Raw genomic sequence first — 24,837 nt, 5'->3', positions numbered from 1 at the left:
TAAAAATAACAATATTGCTAACCAAAACAAAATAGCACAAATACAAAGGAGTTTAGTCTACAATTTGAAAATCTAATTAAAATAGACACACAAGTTTCACTTCTACACAATATCAATATCCCAAAATAGAGAACGAAATTACAAATGCCCTAATGAATAGTTAATTTGACAAAAAATAAAAACATATAAGAGATTTAAAATTTTGAAAACTAATTTCATAATCTAATGGTTGTGTTTAATTTTAGATGTGTTGTAGTTGACACTCTGTTTCAATTTGGGAGTATAGATCAAAGTTTGATTATTTACTTATTTATATATGGTTTCTTTTATGAATATCATGTCATTGTTACTAAACATACACTCTAGGAACACATCATCTTTTATTTTGAAAATCTGTTTATTTTGGCTATGGATTGTTAAAAAAATAGTCCCAAGTATCCATAATTTAAGTCATTTCATTGATATACTTTAGATTTACTTTTTTCACACTTATAAATACTTCTCAAACATGTCTATAATTTCAAATATATGTTTTTTTACTCTACTGAGACCAGATTATTTTGGCATTTATATTGTTATTTGACATTTAAATTTTTTTTACTAATCATGTTATCCAAGTGAGAAGAAGTCAAAATCATTCATCTTTTAGATTCTCTAGCATACAACTAGATAAATGTCTCAGTTGTTTTCTTTAGGCCATTATATTTGAATGACGTTAAAAAAATTGATATTTTTTTTTTCTTTTAAAAAAAAAAAAAAATCAAGTGGCAATAACATTATACTTGTTAATTGAGCTCGAGTTTTGCATTATAAAACCAATACAAACAAGTAGACCAACCTTGTCTTAATTTAATTTATTTTTTTACAAAAAAAAAAAAAGTTTTAAAATATGGATTGGTTTAACCTAAAAAAATGGGTCAAATCACAGATCACCCATTTTTACTTTGGGTGGAAAATTTTAGGTTTGGGTCAAGTATTTTCCCACAAATTTGAATCAGGTTGCTGGGTCCCATCCTATTTTCCACGTCTGGATCATATCACTTGCCTTCTCTCTCTCTCTCTCTCACACACACACACACACACACACACACGAATACTCTCTTCTCATTGTCTCTCTCCCTTTCTCTAACTTGAATTCTCTTAGTTTGGCAACGATGTTTATAAAGAAGTTGATTGGCAATGACATTAAGGCGTTGAGATCAAAGGTTTTTGCGCTGGCATAGTGCTTTTATAATGGCAGTGCTATCACTTTTTGGTGGTTTGCAAGTTGTGGATTTTCATATTAAGCAAATCATAGCAATTGGTTATGGATTTTTGGTGTTTTTGAGTTGTGGATTTTTGCATTAAATGAATCGTAGCAATCAAGTTGGAGGCAGGGCAGCTGGGTTTTTGCATTAAGTGAATTGCATCAATTGAGTTGTGGGCTTTTGGTGTTTTTGCAAGTTGTGGTCTTGATTTGCTTAAATCTAGTGAGTGAGTTGTGGTAAGGGGTTTTTTTTTTTTTTTTTTTTAAAAATTAAAAAATAATAATAAATAGAATATTGGTGCCATTTTAGGGGTGGTAAGAGATGAGATGTATGGTGTATTGTTAAATATCATACTAAAATAGATAAAGTAAGTTTTTATGTGTGTTAGAATAGCATTTTTTTAAAACATCCAATGCTAATACTCTAAGTGAATTGATTTCAAAATCCTACATAAGCAACACTTTTATAACAAATTTTAGGTGACAACGTGTTACAAGCTATAATCTAGGTCCACTATTGACATAATTTTTTACCCCACAATAATAGTTTGTTATCATCTAAAATTTATTGTAAAAATATTATGAAAGTATTGTGGACTTAGCATTTCTTATCAAATTTATTTATTTTTAGATTGTCATAAAATATATCCTATTACTAATCTTGTCTCATTTCACAATAATTTTCTTACTTTTAGGATCATTGTAGCTAAAGGAGTTGTAAGAGATAAGTTAAGCCTTAAAATAGAAAGACATTTTAGTAAATAAACTACGATAAACCCAATTCCACGAATGAATGAGACTACTATAAAAATTAGTTAACGATTCAATATCAAATGGGTCAAACAAAAAAATGGCAATCCCAGTAAGGCCATTACTCCTTCAACTCTTCCTCCTCACCCTGCTCTTAATCTCAATCCATCAATCACACCCAGCCATTGCATCCACAACCCATCTCCCACTTTCCAAATATCCTCACTCACTATCAGTCACTGACTTCGGAGCCATTGGTGACGGACTCCACTATGACACAGTCGCCATCCAATCCGCCATCAAAGCCTGCCCCGCCTCCCACCACACCCAATGCCACGTTACCTTCCCTCCCGGAACCTACCTCACCAAAACCCTGTTCCTCAAATCCGGCGTCGTATTGGACATCAAAGAAAATGCAACATTGCTGGGTAGTACAAAAATGGAGGACTACCCAAAAGAATCGCGGGAATGGTACGTGGTGGTGGCGGAGAACGCGAGTGATGTGGGGATCACTGGCGGAGGCGTGGTGGATGGACATGGTTTGGGTTTTGTGAAGAGGTTTGATGTGAGGAAGAATGTGATGGTGAGTTGGAACACCACCGGAGCTTGTTTAGGAGATGAGTGTAGACCCAGGCTTGTTGGTTTCATTGATTGTAAGAATGTTAGGGTTTGGAATATCACACTCACAGAGCCTGCATATTGGTGGTGCGTATACACTTACGCTATACCCTTATTATACTTTAGCTTTCCCTCTTCCTTTTAATGATTTTGTTGTTGTTCAAAGTTAGCTATTCTTCCAGGATTGGTAGTTTATACATATCGTATGGTGGAAGAGGTGATGTTTGTTGCATTTTTATTCTCTGACTTTCAATATTTCTTCCACCACCCACATTGTTTTTGTACTTCTTGTGTGTTTTCTTTCCATAAAGTTTTTGAGTTCATATATATTTTTTCATAGATAAAATAACAGTTCAACCTAAGAAATTGATATATATATATATATATATATTTATATTTAACGAGATTGTTAATTTAGATATTGATTTGGGGGGTATTGCAAAATAATCTCAAATAATAGGGTTGATTGTACTTGTACAAATTTATGGTTTAGGGTGAATATTACAAATGACCTCTCATAGTTTAAGGTAACACTTCACCTTTAGTTTTCCTCCATATTGTCTAGTTGTGAATAAATTCCCTTTTAAATAATTTTTTGTTACAAAATGTATAATGGGAAACTATAATAAAGTTTTTTTTTTTCTCCCTCTCTTTTAAATAGTAGAGATTTGTACTTACCTAAAAGAAAAAAGAAAAAAAATTGATATTTCTATTAGTGTATTACTGCGATAATTATAGATATAGAAAAACTATTCCAAAACAAATGAAGTGTTTCTTCATTTTCATTTTCATTTCTTATTCAAATTGAACCCTTTTCATAACAATGCACAGAAAGTTAGCACTTACAAAAAAATAATCAATTTGGTGCAAACAGTTATGATATTGTCAATTGCTATATTTTGATATTGTAACACTCTTATTTATAGCCATGTATCTTATGAACAGCTTGCACATAGTACGGTGTGAAAACACATCAATTCATGATGTTTCGATTTATGGAAACTTCAACACACCTAACAATGATGGGATTGATATTGAGGATTCAAATAATACAGTCATTACAAGGTGTCACATCGATACAGGAGATGATGCTATTTGTCCAAAGACATACACTGGCCCCCTTTATAACTTGATTGTGACAAACTGTTGGATTCGAACAAAATCTTCAGCAATCAAACTTGGTAGTGCTAGTTCATTTGATTTCAAGGGTCTAATTTTTGACAACATCACAATTGTACAGTCTCATAGAGGGCTGGGATTTCAAATACGTGATGGAGGTAACACTCATCTTGCTTTTCTTGTTTTATTGAGAATTTTTCTTGAATGATTGGAAAATTAAGCTCAATGATGCTTAGACCTTTTTTTTTTCTTAAAAAATAATAAGCATTCACCTTGTGTAGGAAATGTAAGTGACGTTACCTTCTCAAACATAAACATAAGCACAAGATACTATGATCCTTCATGGTGGGGAAGAGCGGAGCCTATATATGTGACAACATGCCCAAGAGACTCTAGTGCAAAGGAGGGTTCAATCTCAAATGTAGTTTTTATTAACATCACTGCAAATTCTGAAAATGGTGTATTCTTATCAGGTTCTAAACATGGGTTACTAAACAATTTGAGATTCATAAATGTGAACCTGACTTATAGAAGATGGACAAATTATTCTGGTGGATTGATAGATTACAGACCAGGATGTCAGGGACTTGTTAATCACAGCATTGCTGGGATCATCATGGAACACATTGAAGGTTTGGAGGTTGAAAATGTTGACATGAGATGGTCTAATCACCAATCAGGACGCTGGAACAATCCTCTTGATTTCAAGCCTTCAACTGTAAATAATATTTCTTTGTTTAATTTTCGTTCAAGTTTGTACTAAAAACTAGTTGCTAACCCGTGCAATGCACGGTGTTATTTATCATAAATGTGTAACATTTATATTGATTTTGATGTCAAAGTAAAAAATAATATTATTATTCTCTTAATAACTCAAATGATATTCCATTCCTAAATAACATCAGTTTACCTCGATAGGGAGGCAGAAACTATAGAAATTGAAGCCCACCAAGCTCTGTTGTAGTCTTGTGCTGTTTTTGTACCTCCCTACGGTGTTTTTCTCATTCTTTGTCAATTAGCCACTAATTAGGTGAAACTTTTAAACTAAAAAAGAATTGATTGGAGTTTGTTATGGCCATTGGCTAAATCAGACATTTAGGGTGGGTTTGGATTCAGCGTTTGCTGAATCCTGCGTCCACGTTTTTCCCTTTTCTTTTTTTTCTTTTTTCACTTTCACGCGTTTAAGGAGAGACAGATTTTACTGTTCAGAGACAATTTTCACTGTTCATGCACTGTTTCGTCATTGTTCACGTACTGTAGCAGCACTGTTCACGCATTTAAAAATATTAAAAATAGGTCCCACGGTACTTTTCACACATTTAAAAATTATTTTGCTACAATGTTTTCAGTTTTCAGTTTTCAGTTTCAGCAATAATAAGTTCAATCCAAACAGACCCTTAAATTAGATGTTAGGACCAACAAAAATAGAAATTGAATGGAAATAAAGAGACCCAAATATCAAAACAAAAGACAATCAAGATAATTCAATCATTCTAAAAATATACAATTTAATATAATGTCTAGTAGAAATAATTAGTATTAGTTTAAAACATCCAATATAGTACAAATAATAACTAATTCAATGATTATTCATAAAAGCAAACACCAATAAGTTGATTATAAATATGGTGACAATATTGGAATTTAGTATCACCTCCTTCATTTGTCAAAACATGATTAGAATTTGAAATTGATATAAGGAGAGGATAATGAAAAGATATTGAAAACTTAATTAAGATTAATTCAATCTTTCAAACACACCTATTGAATTCTACAAAATGGAATAAAATATTTTAAATTCAGATACTAAACGTGTTCACTTTTAATCATGATTTCCTACAACATAATGAACACAAAATATTGATTTCATAAACAGAAGTAGTGACTCACCACCAAATTTAGGAAGTTCATCTTCTTGCTTCATGCTTCTTGTTTTTAAATTTTAAATTATAAAGTTCTACAATAAAAAGATCAGGTTCAAAATTTGTATTGGATAAAATACAATAAATCAAAGTACTAAACCTAATGTTTAGGCTCTGCTAGATAAAACGTTCCCAACTATTGAATATGAGTAGTCACAATGGTGCTCTTTAACTTAGTTTGCTCTCTCTCTCTCTCTCTCTCTCTGTTGATTGCCACCAATCTAAAAACCACAACAACAAAAAAAAAAACCCTATATAGCTCCTATTGTATGATGCTACATATGACGTTATGTATGACTTAATGTTGTAATTAATAAATTTGTTTTATTATTATCCAAAATAATGGTAACATGAATATTTGGACATTATCATATAGTCCATGAGATGCATAGTATGTGATTTATGTGATTTAGTCACAGAAGATATAAATCACAAGTTCTTTGTAAAGTTAGAATTTTAGTTCAAAGTCGGTGATGAAATTGGGCATTTCATCTGCGAAGACTATATAACATATCAACTAAGATGATTTGTTTTGATCATGGAAGTGCAGACTTCTAATTGATATGTTGATATATTTTAAGAGTTAAGACATATTGAACTGGACCGCTGTGAGATTTATTATTCTCCTAACGACTATCAAATGAATAATAAATCTCACGATTTCTATTTACATGAACTCTTAATTCTGAGAGAATAATGGACATGATCATGAAGTATAGGTTGCTTTGATATATCAAGAGTAAGATCTAAAGTAACGATCAAAACCTCAGTATTTTGGGTAGCCACATTTAGTCTTGATGGAACACATATTCTCAATATGGAATTCATAATCTCTTAACGGAGATATAAAATATTCTCTTGACATAAGTTTAATGAGTTTGGTTATTCAGAATGTTAGGCCTAACTACTTTAGTAAGGAGTTACCAAAGTATATATTTATGAAATTGGATTTCATAAATATATGAAAAATAACTTAAAGAATTAAACTGGGTATTCAAAGATTAAGATGTAGTAATTTTCAAAATGGTAGTCTACATTCATGACTTTGTATTATTATGAATATTTTATGAAGGAGTTGCACGTACAATAAAATCTTAGGATATAATTTATTAATAAGACCTAGAGTGTAATTATATTTATATAGTGGTATTAAATATAATTAATAGTAACTTTGGACTTGTTAAAAGTTGACAGAAAAGCCCAAGGCTCATTGAAGCTAAAGTCTTATTTGTTCTCTTTTGGTCCCACTCCAAGCCACATACTAAAGCCCAATTGGAATGACCCAAAAGATTAACCCAATTAGATAATTAGTTATAAAGAGAGAAACATACAGAATTTTGGATGAGAATGAAATGGTTTGTATGCGAGTATAGGGCACTCTTTTATTCTCCCTTGAATACATACATATAAATTGATTGAGAAACTACACTTCTTGGGCACAAGTGGAATTGGAGTGAAGATTAAAGTTTTCCCAAGTACTTAATCTTTGGTTTTTGAATTTCACCGCACCAAGGTACACTCTCTTGTTCTTATATTTTGAAATTTATATAGTACATGTTATCAATTGCGAATGAAGTAGATCCATTAACTTTTCGTTACGTATATTTTGTATATGATACAAACATGTATTTTTCCAACAATAGGAACACTCCTGCAGATGCAATTTTCATCAAAAAAGAAAAGAAAAGAAAAGAAAAAGCAATCTATATATCAATTCCAAGAAATACTAAAGAAATAATTCCAAGAAACAAAGAAGGAGTGGAAAATCAACCTTCATCGAGGAGTGGGACGCAAAGATACTAATGAGATTTAATATTTGTGTTGGTGCTGTAAAGGGAGGTTTGTATGCAAGAAAGAAAAAAAAAAATCAAGGTTTATGTTTGTGTTGATGCCATACAGGGTTCTTATGCAAGAAAGGAAGAAACCCTAAAGATTTTTTAAAAATAAAACTTGTTAAAAAAATATTAAAATTTTTTTTATAGAATTTTAGTTGAAGTAGGATTTTCAAACTCTTGAAACATACATTTAATAGAGTTTTACTTAAACTAAACTATTGTAACACTTGATAAGATAATTATAAGTTGAAGAGAAATAATAAATAAATAAGATATAAAACCTAAAATAAAAAGAAAAAGAAAATAGTGATGACGTGGAAAATTATGGAAGTTTCAGAAGTTTCGGTTTTATATATTGTGGGGCCAGAGAATTTGTGACTCCGGCCCACTTTGCATTAGGGCCCAAGGCCCGAGCCGAAGAGAAACATTGCCGATGACATATAATGAAAGTCCAAATGGCCTAGATATAGCTGATGACAATTCTGTCCTCGGCATCCCAAAGCACTCCTAGAAAAAAAGGGTGAGTATGGTATGGGAGTGGTTCAAAGGAATAGCTAAACATCTTCGCAGTGATGGGGAAAGGACCCCTGAACAGTGTGGCGACAAAAGACAAGAAAAAGGCTGTCATTACTGCAATTAAAGTACTCTGCGCTTGACAGAGCAATACTTTTCAGTTTTTACAACCACCCCCAACCACTTTGGGTATGGGCTGATAGGACAAGTATCAGCCCTAAAAGGCTGAACCTACACGTGGACGTTAGGGGGAGGGTAAATGCTAGTATAAAAGGAGAAGGAAGCAATCTAGAAAAAGGGGTTGGGAAAAAGGCCAAGAACCAGAGCCTCCCAGTCCGTGCCGAGGAGAAAGACTTCTTGGGCAAGCACGGTTCACCTCTGCACGATTACCATGAACACCATGACCAACCACTGTCCGGTGACCAGGGTCTAGCCTTTTAGCCCACTCTCTACAAATTTATTATTTGGGTCTTTAACGTTCGAACCCAATACATCAGTTTGGGATCGTTACAAATTGAGTCCTTACATATATATATATATTAGTATTATGCCCATACGATACACAGTTTAATAAAAAATATTTTGATAATATAATTAAATTGAATAACAATTAAATGAAAAAAAAAAAATTAAGTTATATGGAAGATGTATATTATGTAAGTTCAAGTTTGACATTTTTTTTTTCAAAAACAAATATTATAAAATATTTTAAAAACTATGGCAAATTGTAAAAATAGTATAACAATTATCAATGAAATCTGTGGGGATAAAAGATGAAAAAAAAAATCTATTTTTTTAAAATCTAAAAAATAATTGAATTTTGTATATTTGTCCTTATATATAATCTATATATATATATATATATATATATAATAATAATAATAATAATAATATATTTTATGTAAAGAGAAACTCAAATTAAAATTTCTAATTAGAGTTATAATTTTATGCCATGTGTCTAGATTTATCCTTCTAATTGTTCAATTCAAATCTGAAATTGGAATCTAATTTTACTCCATCTCTTATTAAACGCTGTCCTCCTCTCTCTCTTTTTTTTTTTTTTTTTTTTTTTTTTTTTTTGAATAAAACGCTTGGATCACCTCCCATTCTAAAAATCTGTGTTTTACATTAAATGTTGTGCTATTTTTTTTTTTGGGGCTAAATAAAACCTTTTGATATCAGACACGCCTGGTTCACCTCCCCTTCTACAATAATCAAACGCAAATTAGAAATATAGCTCCCCACAGATCCAAAACTCTCAGATTCAACACCTCCAGAACTCACACTTCGACCCCAACAACACCCACGATGACTTATTGGAGCCTTCGTGTTCTTGGCCTGACCTCAACCCCAAAACCCCGTGGGACCTCAAGCCTAGAGACCTCTCCGATGAAGTGCCACCGTCTAACCCTGACAACAATGTTCCTTACCAGTTCAACCATGACTCTTCCACCCTCGCTTCCAAGCTCCGTAACCACTAGATTTTCGGCGCTACTAAGTCCTCCGCCGCAGCTGCCATCATGCTCTAGCAGCAACTCTTCATGTCTCGCGGTGCCGGGGTCGGAGTCGGCGAGTCTGGTCTGATACAGATACCGCTTTCTTTGGGTGCCTCCGACGATGTCGTTGATGGGTCATCGTCTTTCAAGTTTCCTAATACGGTGAGTTTTCGAGTTTTGAGTTTGACTTTATAGTAACCGTTTGTGCTTTGAGTGTTATTAATGTAAATAATGGTGAATTATGAGGGTGTTTTTGTTTAATTTATCAGGGATCAATGATGAATGCTTTTCAGCTATGACTATTCTTATTTAATATTTTCTGGTTATTCGTATTTTTTGATTTCAAGCATTTTGGATTTATATCTATCAATGTCAATTCCTTTCTCTACAGAGATGAGGTGGGTTCTTTCTAAGCTTTTCTTTTTCAGGGTTTGTAGGTGGAAAGGGAAATCCTTGGAAGCAATCCAAGTTTGAGTAGAAGCAGTACTACCACGTATAGTTTCTACTTTATTGGAACCATCACCGGTAATTTTTTTTTTAATTGAATGTTAAATATACTTTATGTTTGGACATTTGGTTGGATTGGTTTGATTTTTAGGTATTCGGGTTAGAATTTATTTTTTTTCATTTAGGTATTTGTCTTTGGATTTTTTTTTTCTATTTGTTTTTGTTTTAAATATTAGGATTAAAATGGTTATGGGCTATTCTGTAATTGATTTTACAATCTGCATACTATGCTGCCAACCATGTCTTCTTTGCTGGATGCTGCTTCTCTCTTTACAACAATCTGAACCTAAACAGGTACGTATTGTTTTAGACATTTCTTATATGATTTATTCTATTCTAATCTATTTGTTTATAGGACTTCTACTAGATGTTTCTTTGCATATATTTTATTTGAATTTTCTTCAATATATTTATTTAATGGTATATTGCTGTGATCAACATGAAGATTAATTAATATTTTAGATGCCTCTTAGAAGAAGTGAATCTAATTTTTAATATTAGTGCCTCTCCTCAAAAAGTCTAAATATGTGCACATTCTCATGGATTGATTCCTTAATGTACAACTTTGCCCAGTTTTGAAACTGGTGGATATATGACAAAAATACAGGTATACTATAGTTTTTAGTGGTAGATGATTTTAATATAGTTAATTTTTTTTTTTTAAGTTCTATTGCCATTTATAAATGGCCATTAATATCAGATTGAATTAATTATGAATCTAAGAGCAAGCACCGTGAAACTAAATTGAATTTTAGTATAAAACTTCGAAATGAATAGCAAAGTAGAAATTGACAATGAACATTCCACCTGACAATTATCAATGAATATTCCATGCCTTTATGTATGGGTGGATTCTTTTATTTAAGCATTATGATATGTTAATCATGGAAAATTTTGTGTGTATTGTTGTGTTTTCCTTCTCTAAAATGGGATATGCTATGAAGTTTTCAGGTTTATGCATGTGCAGAAATAATAATAGCTTAATATGCGTCTTTTAATGAACCAATGCTGTATTCAATTAAAAATATACGAAATTTTATTTTGTTTTAAAATACATCAAGTAGGCTTTAGGATTGAGGTTGAATTTTTTCCCCCATCAATTACATTTCAGGGTTTGCTATGACTTCAGCTACATTGTCTAAGGAAGTCAAACAATTTAGTGAGAGTTCTGGTTTTTTGTTTATGTGTCCTTAGTATGTTTAATTATTTGGTTGATTTATTAATTGACATGCTATATCAATAATAGGTTGTTGGTTGTTGCATCTTCATCATGATCACAAGGCCTCATCAATATAGTTGTTCTGACATATAGAAAAAAAAGTCCATTTAAAACTATCCAATGTTTAACTTAAAAAGTGAAAGGTTATATCGTATGAAACAAACACGTCTAAAAAAATTAAAGCCAGATGCTAAATCTCACACAAACGTTAAACCCACTCATCCAAAGCTAACTACCATTAAACTACCTATTTTCTTCCTCAAATAAACATATTTTTCAATATGTTTTTTCCGTCCTTTTGTCAAAGCACGAATTCACAAAGATCTTTATCAGATGAGATGGTGGGTATTTTGCAAGAAGATTACTAAATCAAAAGGTTAGGAACCGCCATTGTGAGATTGTCTTACCACAGTCTTCAGCCTTACTGCTACTGTTAGACTGTTGGACCCGCTGCTGGTATTTATGTTTTTAAAATTAGGACGTTAAATATAATTTAGGCTTTTGGGTTAGATTTGATTAGTTTATATTAGATTTCCTTTTCACTGTTCAAGTGACGTCACAAGGCGGCAAGAGAGAATAGCAAGAAAAAATATTGTAGACAAAGAAGGTATAGGCAATAGGGAGAGGCTTTGGTTGAACTTTGAAGTTAACAAAGAAGACAGATTAGTCTCTTTCTCTCTATATCTCTTTCTTTATTTTTTTTTTGTTCGAAAAATTTTTCATGCTTTTTTTTTAGTTCTAAATTTTGGATATCATAGTTTTTTATTGCGCAAATGTTACTATTTTATTATTTATTGGCATTGTTTTAGGCACCCATGAAATATCTTCAACCCACAATTCAAATGTTATCAGGTACTAGATCTCTTGGAGATAGCAAAAGATATCACTTTCTTACCCTTTTTCATAACCATCATAACTCTAAAGTCAAAATAGAGCAACATCTTTGCCAAACAAACTTCTTCTTCTCTTATTGTGTATGCTATGTTTATATTCAATTGCTACTTGAATCAATTTCTTCTAAAGAAAAACCCATACAATATATCCCCTGTTTTTTTAAGTGGGGCAGGTTAATATGATTTCAAGAGAGAGGAATATGCAAATATGTCTATTTTCTTAATGCCAATCTCTTTCTCTCTCCTTGGAAGACTAACAATTAAGGGGTTTTATTTTTTTAAAAGGGCACTATTTCGTTTCTCTATCCTAAAATATATATATATATATATATATATATATTGTTTTTGAATTTGAATAAATGCTTGAATGTGTGACGAAACCCAAATACCTAAATATTTATTGCAAGTTTGTGTATCTTAGTATCTATTTTTTATTTTTTTGTTAGTTTTTTATCACTCATGTTGTTGAATAATTTGTTTTGTTGAATTATTTTTGAAAATTTGTGCACTCATCTTAATTTCACTGAATTTTGCATATAAACTCATGTTGCTGTTGCATATAACCTCATGTTGAAGTTGTTTTTTATATTAAATAAGTAGTGTGGTACTCAGTTAAGGTACATCAAGATGTTTCTTCATATTTAGATGTGGGTAAACTAATTACATGACTTTGGGTGTCCATATTCTAAATTTGCCACATATGTGCACCTTGACAGCAAGTGTAAACTATAATATGGTGACATTTGCTGGCTGTGTTCATAACTAGGACTTTTTTTTTTTTCTTTCGTACATGCCTGCTTTTTGTTTCATTTTAAAGGTTGGATGGAATACCATGTTGTCTTTGGTAAGATGCTATATGGGATGGATGTTGTCTACAAGAGTGAAGTAGAAGGATATCTTCCTTTATTGTTTTGGGATGTTATTGGTCAAATATATATAAATTTTACCATTTACCTAGAGATGGTGTCTTTAAGAAAAGTCTTCAAAAATCTCATCCACAGTCCATCTATTTCTAAGTTATTTTCTTAGAACAATGGTCACAGTCCATATGCAGTTTATTAACAAATTAACTGTTTTTAAATGGATAACATTAGAACTATGTTTTGATCCAATTTAGTATTGGTTTCCTATGAGCATTCAATGTTACAACCTTATACCCAATTCTTGATATGCATGTGTTTGCACCTGCACCCAATTAGTGACCAACAAATTGGATAATTTATGATATAATAATCCTTAGAGTTTTATAGTGCAACTCAATGCATCATTTTATGTTTTATGCTAATGCTATATTTTATGAATATTTTATTTTTATTTTGCTAGCTCTTAATTGCTGCTTAGAGCTAGAGAGTAGTTGAAAAGAGGTCGAGACAAATAAGAAAATGAATATTGATGAAATTGAGAAAAGTGCAAATATTATCAAGATCCTAATGAAATAGGAGTTGATAGAAAAGGACAATGGTAGGAAGCATCAAAAAATTGAAAACCAAATGTACATGGCTCAAGGAAAGAGCAAGGCAATGCAAATTTCTATTGGTACCAGCTCTTATCTTTTAATGATTGATATTGAGAAAATTCTATAATGGAAGACTTGGATAGGCCTACCATGGCCGCTTCCTTTGCACTTACATAGGCTTGGACATTTGCCTACCATACCTAACCATTAAGGTTTTTTTTTTTTGGATAAGTGTATATAGCTAACCATTGAGTTTATAAAACAAAATTTAAAAACTTTACTGGTTTGAGAGAAAGACATGTCTGGCGGTGGCAAAGTCTGCAAGAGCGTTCCTTATATATATGTGCGTGTGTGTGGGGGTTTGCTTTTTAAAATAGTAAAAATTGAAAATTTGGCCATGCTTGATAGAATTTTGCCTTATGAGATTTTGTATGCAACATAAGTTTTCAGCATAATAATACTGCCAAGTCCTCTTAATTAAATTAATAAGTTTCTCTTTAATTTTGAAAGTTCATAGCCATTACTTGATGCTCACACATCTTTTCTTTTCTTTTTTGGCCAGGAAGATTTATACTATTAAAGGAAAAAAAAAATTTCTTTACAAAAAGTTGTCAGCACTTCTTTTCCAATTATACAAAACACTACCTCTTGAAGTGGTAAACCAAAAACATCCAGTCCCATTTTTTTTATGGGACATTGTTGGATGAATTGCATGGATCATGTGTTTTTACAAAAATTGATTTGATAAGTGTGTATCATCAAATTAGGATGAAAGAGGGTGATGAATGGAAAACTGCCTTTAAAACTAAATATAGATTGTATGAGTGGTTGTGGGTGTGAGATTTGGGATGGGGTTGAGATTTGGGATGGTCTCAGATTGGGTTGTGGCTGTGAAGTGTGGAGGGGTCTCACCAGCGCCGTTGCCGATATTGGTTGTGGTGATTGATGTTGAGGTGTTTTTTTTTTGGTGTAGGGGCTAATATTGGTTGTAATGTTTGTTTGAGTTTTTTTTTTTTTTTTGGTAGCAGTGGTTGATATTGGTGGTCAGTGGTTGATTTGTGGGGTGGCCGATTATTGTGGGCAATGGCGGTTGATCTGTGGGTGTGGGTTGTTGCTGTTGTTGATAATAATGATGATGATATGAAGGAGTTAATATATTATTTTAATGTGTAGTATATATTATTTTAATGTATAAAATTGAAGGATAAAACATTTGATGAATGAGATATTACAAAATGATGTAGTAAAATAATAAAATAGACTTTTAATGTCAAAATGACATTTTTTATAAAACGGCTGACGAGAATGCTCAACAAAAAAAAAAATCAAATGGTATCTCGTATATGACTAAAAGGAAACTAGAGTAGGTTTGCGTTTTTTTTTTTTTTCTTTTAAAGACAACTTTAATATATAGCCCACCACGTGTAGGACTTGGAGCACACTATAATCTCAAATCTGTATAATAAAATTTCTTGGGCAATGAAAAATCTCCGTCACTGCACACGGATAATATTAAAAAGTTGAAAAATGTAATTCCTTTAATGATTTTGATAATGTGTATGAGTGGTTGTGGGTGTGAGATTTGGGATGGGTTTGAGATTTGGGATGGTCTCAGATCGGGTTGTGGCTGTGAAGTGTGGAGGGGTCTCACTAGCACCGTTGCCGATATTGGTTGTGGTGATTGATGTTGAGGTTTTTTTTTTTTTGGTGTAGGGGCTAATATTGGTTGTAATGTTTGTTTGGATTTTTTTTTTTTTTTTTTGGTAGCAGTGGTTGTTGATATTGGTGGTCGGTGGTTGATTTGTGGGGTGGCCGATGGTTGTGGGCAATGGCGGTTGATCTGTGGGTGTGGGTTGTTGTTGTTGTTGTTGATAATAATGATGATGATATGGAGGAGTTAATATATTATTTTAACGTGTAGTATATATCATTTTAATGTATAAAATTGAAGGATAAAACATTTGATGAATGAGATATTACAAAATGATATAGTAAAATAATAAAATAGACTTTTAATGTCAAAATGACATTTTTTATAAAACGGCTGACGAGAATGCTCAACAAAAAGAAAAATAAAATGGTATCACGTATATGACTAGAAGGAAACTAGAGTAGGTTTGCGTTTTTTTTTTTTTTGCTTTTAAAGACTACTTTAATATATAGCCCACCACCTGTAGGACTTGGAGCATACTATAATCTCAAATCTATATAATAAAATTTCTTGGACAATGAAAAATCTCCGCCACTGCACACAGATAATATAAAAAAGTTGAAAAATGTAATTCCTTTAATGATTTTGCTAATGTGTATGAGTGGTTGTGGGTGTGAGATTTGGGATGGTCTCAGATCGGGTTGTGGCTGTGAAGTGTGGAGGGGTCTCACCAGCGTCGTTGCCGATATTGGTTGTGGTGATTGATGTTGAGGTGTTTTTTTTTGTGGTGTAGGGGCTAATATTGGTTGTAATGTTTGTTTGAGTTTTTTTTTTTTTTTTTGGTAGCAGTGGTTGATATTGGTGGTCGGTGGTTGATTTGTGGGGTGGCCGATGGTTGTGGGCAATGGCGGTTGATCTGTGGGTGTGGGTCGTTGTTGTTGTTGTTGTTGTTGATAATAATGATGATGATATGGAGGAGTTAATATATTATATTAATGTGTATTATATATTATTTTAATGTATAAAATTGAAGGATAAAACATTTAATCAATGAGATATTGCAAAATGATGTAATAAAATAATAAAATAGACTTTTAATGTCAAAATGACATTTTTTATAAAACGGCTGACGAGAATGCTCAACAAAAAAAAAAATCAAATGGTATCACGTATATGACTAGAAGGAAACTAGAGTAGGTTTGCGTTCTTTTTTTTTTGCTTTTAAAGACAACTTTATATATAGCCCACCACGTGTAGGACTTGGAGCATACTATAATCTCAAATCTGTATAATAAAATTTCTTGGACAATGAAAAATCTCCGCCACTGCACACAGATAATATTAAAAAGTTGAAAAATGTAATTCCTTTAATGATTTTGCTAATGTGTATGGGTGGTTGTGGGTGTGAGATTTGGGATGGGTTTGAGATTCGGGATGGTCTCAGATCGGGTTGTGGCTGTGAAGTGTGGAGGGGTCTCATCAGCGCCGTTGCCGATATTGGTTGTGGTGATTGATGTTGAGATGTTTTTTTTTTTGGGGTAAGGGCTAATATTGGTTGTAATGTTTGTTTGAGTTTTTTTTTTTTTTTTTTTTTTTGGTAGCAGTGGTTCATATTGGTGGTCGGTGGTTCATTTGTGGGGTGGCCGATGGTTGTGGGCAATGGCGGTTGATCTGTGGGTGTGGGTTGTTGTTGTTGATAATAATGATGATGATATGGAGGACTTAATATATTATTTTAATGTGTAGTATATATTATTTTAATGTATAAAATTGAAGGATAAAACATTTGATGAATGAGATATTGCAAAATGATGTAGTAAAATAATAAAATAGACTTTTAATGTCAAAATGATATTTTTTATAAAATGGCTGACGAGAATGCTCAACAAAAAGAAAAATCAAATGGTATCACGTATATGACTAGAAGTAAACTAGGGTAGGTTTGCGTTTTTTTTTTTGCTTTTAAAGACAACTTTAATACATAGCCCACCACGTGTAGGACTTGGAGCATACTATAATCTCAAATCTGTATAATAAATTCTCTTGGGCAATGAAAAATCTCCGCCACTGCACACGGATAATATTAAAAAGTTGAAAAATGTAATTCCTTTAATGATTTTGATAATGTGTATGAGTGGTTGTGGGTGTGAGATTTGGGATGGTCTCAGATCGGGTTGTGGCTGTGAAGTGTGGAGGGGTCTCACCAGCACCGTTGCTGATGTTGGTTGTGGTGATTGATGTTGAGGTGTTTTTTTTTGTGTAGGGGCTAATATTGGTTGTAATGTTTGTTTGAGTTTTTTTTTTTTTTTTGGTAGAAGTGGTTGATATTGGTGGTCGGTGGTTAATTTGTGGGGTGGCCGATGGTTGTGGGCAACGGCGGTTGATCAGTAGGTGTGGGTTGTTGTTGTTGATAATAATGATGATGATATGGAGGAGTTAATATATTATTTTAATGTGTAGTATATATTATTTTAATGTATAAAATTGAAGGATAAACCATTTAATGAATGAGATATTGCAAAATGATGTAGTAAAATAATAAAATAGACTTTTAATGTCACAATGACATTTTTTATAAAACGGCTGACGAGAATGCTCAACAAATAGAAAAATCAAATGGTATAACGTATATGACTAGAAGGAAACTAGAGTAGGTTTGCGTTTTTTTCTTTTTGCTTTTAAAGACAACTTTAATATATAGCCCACCACGTGTAGGACTTAGAGCAAACTATAATCTTAAATCTGTATAATAAAATTTCTTGGACAATGAAAAATCTCTGCCACTGCACACAGATAATATTAAAAAGTTGAAAAATGTAATTCCTTTAATGATTTTGCTAATGTGTATGGGTGGTTGTGGGTGTGAGATTTGGGATGGGTTTGAGATTTGGGATGGTCTCTGATCGGGTTGTGGCTGTGAAGTGCGGAGGGGTCTCACCAGCGCCGTGGCAGATATTGGTTGTGGTGATTAATGTTGAGGTGTTTTTTTTTTTGGTGTAAGGGCTAATATTGGTTGCAATGTTTGTTTGAGTTTTTTTTTTGGTAGCAGTGGTTGATATTGGTGGTCGGTGGTTGATGGGGTTTGTGGGCAATGGCGGCTGATCTGTGGGTGTGGGTTGTTGTTGTTGTTGTTGTTGTTGATAATAATGATGATGATATGAAGGAGTTAATATATTATTTTAATGTGTAGTATATATTATTTTAATGTATAAAATTGAAGGATAAAACATTTGATGAATGAGATTTTGCAAAATGATGTAGTAAAATAATAAAATAGACTTTTAATGTCAAAATGACATTTTTTATAAAACGGCTGATGAGAATGCTCAACAAAAAGAAAAATCAAATGGTATCACGTATATGACTAGAAGGAAACTAGAGTAGGTTTGTTTTTTTTTTTTTGCTTTTAAAGACAACTTTAATATATAGCCCACCACGTGTAGGACTTGGAGCAAACTATAATCTCAAATCTGTATAATAAAATTTCTTGGACAATGAAACATCTTCGCCACTGCACACAGATAATATTAAAAAGTTGAAAAATGTAATTCCTTTAATGATTTTGCTAATGTGTATGGGTGGTTGTGGGTGTGAGATTGGGATGGGTTTGAGATTTTGGATCTCAGATCGGGTTGTGGCTGTGAAGTGCGGAAGGGTCTCACCAGCGCCGTGGCCGATATTGGTTGTGGTGATTGATGTTGAGGTGTTTTTTTTTTTGTGTAAGGCTAATATTGGTTGTAATGTTTGTTTGAGTTTTTTTTTTTTTTTTTTTGATAGCAGTGGTTGATATTGGTGGTCGGTGGTTGATTTGTGGGGTGGCCGATGGTTGTGGGCAATGGCGGTTGATATGTGGGTGTGGGTTGTTGTTGTTGTTGTTGTTGTTGATAATAATAATGATGATGATAAGAAGGAGTTAATATATTATTTTAATGTGTAGTATATATTATTTTAATGTATAAAATTGAAGGATAAAACATTTGATGAATGATATATTGCAAAATGATGTAGTAAAATAATAAAATAGACTTTTAATGTCAAAATGACATTTTTTATAAAACGGCTGAGGAGAATGCTCAACAAAAAGAAGAATAAAATGGTATCACGTATATGACTAGAAGGAAACTAGAGTAGGTTTGCGTTCTTTTCTTTTTGCTTTTAAAGACAACTTTAATATATAGCCCACCACGTGTAGGACTTGGAGCACACTATAATCCCAAATCTGTATAATAAATTCTCTTGGGCAATGAAAAATTTCCGCCACTGCACATGGATAATATTAAAAAGTTGAAAAATGTAATTCCTTTAATGATTTTGATAATGTGTATGAGTGGTTGTGGGTGTGAGATTTGGGATGGTGTCAGATCGGGTTGTGGCTGTGAAGTGTGGAGGGGTCTCACCAGCGCCGTTGCTGATGTTCGTTGTGGTGATTGATGTTGAGGTGTTTTTTTTTTTGTGTAGGGGCTAATATTGGTTGTAATGTTTGTTTGAGTTTTTTTTTTTTTTTGGTAGCAGTGGTTGATATTGGTGGTCGGTGGTTAATTTGTGGGGTGGCCGATGGTTTTGGGCAATGGCGGTTGATCAGTAGGTGTGGGTTGTTGTTCTTATTGATAATAATGATGATGATATGGAGGAGTTAATATATTATTTTAATGTGTAGTATATATTATTTTAATGTATGAAATTGAAGGATAAAACATTTAATGAATGAGATATTGTAAAATGATGTAGTAAAATAATAAAATAGACTTTTAATGTCAAAATGACATTTTTTATAAAACGGCTGAGGAGAATGCTCAACAAAAAGAAAAATCAAATGGTATCACGTATATGACTAGAAGGAAACTAGAGTAGGTTTGCGTTTTCTTTTTTTTTTTGCTTTTAAAGACATCTTTAATATATAGCCCACCACGTGTAGGACTTGGAGCAAACTATAATCTCAAATCTGTATAATAAAATTTCTTGGACAATGAAACATCTTCGCCACTACACACAGATAATATTAAAAAGTTGAAAAATGTAATTCCTTTAATGATTTTGCTAATGTGTATAGGTGGTTGTGCGTGTGAGATTTGGGATGGGTTTGAGATTTTGGATGGTCTCAGATCGGGTTGTGGGTGTGAAGTGCGGAAGGGACTCACCAGCGCCGTGGCCGATATTGGTTGTAGTGATTGATGTTGAGGTGTTTTTTTTTTTGTGTAAGCGCTAATATTGGTTGTAATGTTTGTTTGAGTTTTTCCATTTTTTTTTTTTTTGATAGCAGTGGTTGATATTGGTGGTCGGTGGTTGATTTGTGGGGTGGCCGATGGTTGTGGGCAATGGTGGTTGATCTGTGGGTGTGGGTTGTTGTTGTTGATAATAATGATGATGATATGAAGTAGTTAATATATTATTTTAATGTGTAGTATATATTATTTTAATGTATAAAATTGAAGGATAAAACATTTGATGAATGAGATATTGCAAAATGATGTAGTAAAGTAATAAAATAGACTTTTAATGTCAAAATGACATTTTTTATAAAACGGCTGATGAGAATGCTCAACAAAAAGAAAAATCAAATGGTATCACGTATATGACTAGAAGGAAACTAGAGTAGGTTTGCGTTTTTTTCTTTTTGCTTTTAAAGACAACTTTAATATATAGCCCACCACGTGTAGGACTTGGAGCAAACTATAATCTCAAATCTGTATAATAAAATTTCTTGGACAATGAAACATCTCCGCCACTGCACACAGATAATATTGAAAAGTTGAATAATGTAATTCCTTTAATGATTTTGCTAATGTGTATGGGTGGTTGTGGGTGTGAGATTTGGGATGGGTTTGAGATTTGGGATGGTCTCAGATCGGGATGTGGCTGTGAAGTGCGGAGGGGTCTCACCAGCGCCGTGGCCGATATTGGTTGTGGTGATTGATGTTGAGGTGTTTTTTTTTTGGTGTAAGGGCTAATATTGGTTGTAATGTTTGTTTGAGTTTTTTTTTTTTTTTTTTTTGGTAGCAGTGGTTGATATTGGTGGTCGGTGGTTGATTTGTGGGGTGGCCGATGGTTTGGGCAATGGCGGTTTATCTGTGGGTGTGGGTTGTTGTTGTTGTTTTTGTTGTTGTTGATAATAATGATGATGATATGAAGGAGTTAATATATTATTTTAATGTGTAGTATATATTATTTTAATGTATAAAATTGAAGGATAAAACATTTGATGAATGAGATATTGCAAAATGATGTAGTAAAATAATAAAATAGACTTTTAATGTCAAAATGACATTTTTTATAAAACGGCTGAGGAGAATGCTCAACAAAAAGAAAAATCAAATGGTATCACGTATATGACTTGAAGGAAACTAGAGTAGGTTTGCGTTTTTTTCTTTTTGCTTTTAAAGACAACTTTAATATATAGCCCACCACGTGTAGGACTTGGAGCAAACTATAATCTCAAATCTGTATAATAAAATTTCTTGGACAATGAAAAATCTCCGCCACTGCACACAGATAATATTAAAAAGTTAAAAAATGTAATTCCTTTAATGATTTTGCTAATGTGTATGGGTGGTTGTGGGTGTGAGATTTGGGATGGGTTTGAGATTTGGGATGGTCTCAGATCGGGTTGTGGCTGTGAAGTGCGGGGGGTCTCACTAGCGCCGTGGCCGATATTGGTTGTGGTGATTGATGTTGAGGTGTTTTTTTTTTGGTGTAAGGGCCAATATTGGTTGTAATGTTTGTTTGAGTTTTTTTTTTGTTTTTTTTGGTAGCAGTGGTTGATATTGGTGGTCGGTGGTTGATTTGTGGGGTGGCCGATGGTTGTGGGCAATGGCGGTTGATCTGTGGGTGTGGGTTGTTGTTGTTGTTGTTGTTGTTGATAATAATGATGATGATATGAAGGAGTTAATATATTATTTTAATGTGTAGTATATATTATTTTAATGTATAAAATTGAAGGATAAAACATTTAATGAATGAGATATTGCAAAATGATGTAGTAAAATAATAAAATAGACTTTTAATGTCAAAATGACATTTTTTTATAAAACGACTGATGAGAATGCTCAACAAAAAGAAAAATCAAATGGTATCACGTATATGACTAGAAGGAAACTAGAGTAGGTTTGCGTTTTTTTCTTTTTGATTTTAAAGACAACTTTAATATATAGCCCACCACGTGTAGGACTTGGAGCAAACTATAATCTCAAATCTGTATAATAAAATTTCTTGGACAATGAAAAATCTCCGCCACTGCACACAGATAATATTAAAAAGTTGAAAATTGTAATTCCTTTAATGATTTTGCTAATGTGTATGGGTGGTTGTGGGTGTGAGATTTGGGATGGTCTCAGATCGGGTTGTGGCTGTGAAGTGCGGAGGGGTCTCACCAGCGCCGTGGCCGATATTGGTTGTGGTGATTGATGTTGAGGTGTTTTTTTTTTGTGTAAGGGCTAATATTGGTTGTAATGTTTGTTTGAGTTTTTTTTTTTTTCGTAGCAGTGGTTGATATTGGTGGTCGGTGGTTGATTTGTGGGGTGGCCGATGGTTGTGGGCAATGGCGGTTGATCTGTGGGTGTGGGTTGTTGTTGTTGTTGTTGATAATAATGATGATAATATGAAGAGTTAATATATTATTTTAATGTGTAGTATATATTATTTTAATGTATAAAATTGAAGGATAAAACATTTGATGAATGAGATATTGCAAAATGATGTAGTAAAATAATAAAATAATCTTTTAATGTCAAAATGACATTTTTTATAAAACGGCTGATGAGAATGCTCAACAAAAAGAAAAATCAAATGGTATCACGTATATGACTAGAAGGAAACTAGGGTAGGTTTGCGTTTTTTTTTTTGCTTTTAAAGACAACTTTAATATATAGCCCACCACGTGTAGGACTTGGAGCACACTATAATCTCAAATCTGTATAATAAATTTTCTTGGGCAATGAAAAATCTCCGCCACTGCACACAGATAATATTAAAAAGTTGAAAAATATAATTCCTTAAATGATTTTGATAATGTGTATGAGTGGTTGTGGGTGTGAGATTTGGGATGGTCTCAGATCGGGTTGTGGCTGTGAAGTGTGGAGGGGTCTCACCACCACCGTTGCTGATATTGGTTGTGGTGATTGATGTTGAGGTGTTTTTTTTTTTGTGTAGGGGCTAATATTGGTTGTAATGTTTGTTTGAGTTTTTTTTTTTTTTTTTGGTAGCAGTGGTTGATATTGGTGGTCGGTGGTTGATTTGTGGGGTGGCCGATGGTTGTGGGCAATGGCGGTTGATCTGTGGGTGTGGGTTGTTGTTGTTGTTGTTGTTGATAATATTGATGATGATATGGAGGAGTTAATATATTATTTTAATGTGCAGTATATATAATTTTAATATATAAAATTGAAGGATAAAACATTTAATGAATGAGATATTGCAAAATGATGTAGTAAAATAATAAAATAGTGTTTTAATGTCAAAATGACATTTTTTATAAAACGGCTGACGAGAGTGCTCAACAAAAAGAAAAATCAAATGGTATCACGTATATGACTAGAAGGAAACTAGAGTATGTTTGCGTTTTTTTTTTTTTTTTTTTTGCTTTTAAAGACAACTTTAATATATAGCCCACCACGTGTAGGACTTGGAGCACACTATAATCTCAAATCTGTATAATAAAATTTCTTGGACAATGAAAAATCTCCGCCACTGCACACAGATAATATTAAAATTTGAAAAATGTAATTCCTTTAATGATTTTGCTAATGTGTATGAGTGGTTGTGGGTTTGAGATTTGTGATGGGTTTTAGATTTGGGATGGTCTCTGATCGGGTTGTGGCTGTAAAGTGTGGAGGGGTCTCAACAGCGCCGTTGCCGATATTGGTTGTGATGATTGATGTTGAGGTGTTTTTTTTTTTGGTGTAGGGGCTAATATTGGTTGTAATGTTTGTTTGAGTTTTTTTTTTTTTTTTTTTTTTTTTTTTTTTGTAGTAGTAGTGGTTGATATTGGTGGTCGGTGGTTGATTTGTGGGGTGGCCGATGGTTGTGGGCAAGGGCGGTTGATATGTGGGTGTGGGTTGTTGTTGTTGTTGATAATAATGATGATGATATGGAGGAGTTAATATATTATTTTAATGTGTTGTATATATTATTTTAATGTATAAAATTGAAGGATAAAACATTTAATGAATGAGATATTGCAAAATGATGTAGTAAAATAATAAAATAGATTTTTAATGGCAAAATGCCATTTTTTATAAAACGCTCAACAAAAAGAAAAATCAAATGGTATCACGTATATGACTAGAAGGAAACTAGAGTAGGTTTGCTTTTTTTTTTTTTGCTTTTAAAGACAACTTTAATATATAGCCCACCACGTGTCGGACTTGGAGCACACTATAATCTCAAATCTGTATAATAAAATTTCTTGGACAATGAAAAATCTCCGTCACTGCACACAAATAATATTAAAAAGTTGAAAAATGTAATTCCTTTAATGATTTTGCTAATGTGTATGAGTGGTTGTGGGTGTGAGATTTGGGATGAGTTTGAGATTTGGGATGGTCTCAGATCGGGTTGTGGCTGTGAAGTGTGGAGGGGTCTCACCAGCACCGTTGCCGATATTGGTTGTGGTGATCG

At 32.8% G+C, this 24,837-nt stretch overlaps 2 pseudogenes across 1 annotated transcript; both read left to right on the top strand.

Moving 5' to 3' along the window:
* The first annotated feature begins 2,090 nt into the window (after window positions 1–2,090).
* Window positions 2,091–9,484, top strand: LOC115952772 (annotated as a pseudogene). Its single transcript, XR_004083538.1, has 4 exons — window positions 2,091–2,701; window positions 3,560–3,891; window positions 4,015–4,502; window positions 9,266–9,484. The product of XR_004083538.1 is annotated as a polygalacturonase ADPG2-like (transcript).
* Window positions 9,485–9,544: 60 nt separating this feature from the next.
* The window catches only part of LOC115952769, a 28,597-nt pseudogene continuing 13,304 nt past the window's right edge, over window positions 9,545–24,837 (top strand).

This window comes from Quercus lobata, chromosome 1 (assembly GCF_001633185.2).
Source record: "Quercus lobata isolate SW786 chromosome 1, ValleyOak3.0 Primary Assembly, whole genome shotgun sequence".
In the NCBI taxonomy this organism is placed as follows: domain Eukaryota; kingdom Viridiplantae; phylum Streptophyta; class Magnoliopsida; order Fagales; family Fagaceae; genus Quercus; species Quercus lobata.
Note: the sequence above shows the minus strand (reverse complement) of the source record. Positions and strands in the feature narration are given on the sequence as shown.